Source organism: Elaeis guineensis, chromosome 13 (assembly GCF_000442705.2).
Source record: "Elaeis guineensis isolate ETL-2024a chromosome 13, EG11, whole genome shotgun sequence".
NCBI classification, from domain to species: domain Eukaryota; kingdom Viridiplantae; phylum Streptophyta; class Magnoliopsida; order Arecales; family Arecaceae; genus Elaeis; species Elaeis guineensis.
Genome location: NC_026005.2, coordinates 10,372,865 through 10,374,254, shown reverse-complemented (window position 1 = coordinate 10,374,254; position 1,390 = coordinate 10,372,865). Strand labels below are relative to the sequence as shown.

The following is a 1,390-nucleotide window of genomic DNA, read 5'->3' as shown; positions in this document are numbered from 1 at the left end:
GACTTGAGCATCGGAGGATCTTGCGGAGCAACCCCACTTCCGGTTTAGACTTCTTTTGCAGGTCCCGGCGGCGACCGCGACTCCCTCGACTCCAGCTTCTCCAGTGCATACGGATTTTTGCACCAATTAATGTTATTTAGGGGGTGTTTGGTTGAAAAAATTTTGAGGGAATAGAAATAGATGGCTCTCACTCCAACAATTTGGTTGGGGGGCCCAACCCTCCTAAAATCTAATCCCGACTCTTCCTCAAAGATTCAAATCGTCGTTCAGATTCCAATCATAAACCAAACATTTTTTGAGATATGTTTATTTCTATTCCAAATCTAATTTCAATTAACCCTTAAAAGATTGAGTAGATCCAAAGGAGAAGCAAGCTCCAATACAACATCATTTGGGTGATAGCAGAAATCTCGAGTAATACTTCTGCAGATGTGATTAAAGAAATGTCATATAGGCAAATGAATTTTTTCCCTGATAACCTGCAACATGATCAATTTATACATAAAAATAAACATGAGGCAGGAACTGGAGAAAGTTGTGCCATTTAATGCAGCATTCAACTGAAAAGATAGGAGCGCTTGCAATAGCCTTTTTCTTTCGAATGTCATGAGGAATTCAATCCATGGGCACAATAGCCTTGTTCTTCTCGATATCTTGCTTACAGCAATGTACTCTATAACTTGAATTCCTATTGAGCACGGTGGTTTCTTCGGAAAGCTGCAAAAGTTCCAAATAAGACTCACAAAAAGCATTTATTAGGTATCCAATGATTAAGTGCCTATATGGATCAAATCCATGTGGAGTATGAAATGAAAGCTACAAACCAACATTGTGAGAATAATATATCAGAGGAAAAGACTCTCTGTCAGTGTATAGCAAGGAAATGACATGAGATTACCAGCCTTGATTTACTGCAGACTATACATGTAGTAATGCAAACAGTATATCCTCTTTACTGTATCAATGCAAACTGTATATCCACCAAAACTCACCACCACCTCCGCATCTTCTTCTCCTCCTACGGGCCATGACCGCATGTGCTTTTTAGTCAGCCATGGCATCTATTCCACCAAAACCACCGGACTAATGCCCCTCCACATCCTTTCCCACCACCCCCATCCACCTACTTCCTGTTGCCTTCATCAAGGTTAGCCTTCCTCCAAGGTGCAAGAACACCACTTCCCTCCCTGTCACGCCCCAAATCCAGTACCTGAGTTGGGCACATGACACGGCCACACAAATCCTAGAGCAGCACCCTAGGATCATGTAAGGCCTAAAATTTAACACTTCAAAATTTTAAATAACCAATTAAATACCAAATCAATCAACCGATGTCACAACTTCAAATCGAATGCAAACTTGTTCAATACAATTATTCAAATGTTCTTTG

General features: G+C 40.8%; 1 long non-coding RNA gene across 1 annotated transcript; it reads right to left on the bottom strand.

The window, feature by feature from the left end:
- Positions 1-410: 410 nt before the first annotated feature.
- Positions 411-1,159, bottom strand: LOC140853341 (uncharacterized). Its single transcript, XR_012136345.1, has 2 exons — positions 993-1,159; positions 411-717 (listed from the first exon to the last, which is right to left on the bottom strand). It is a non-coding gene; the product is annotated as an uncharacterized lncRNA (long non-coding RNA).
- Positions 1,160-1,390: the final 231 nt, after the last annotated feature.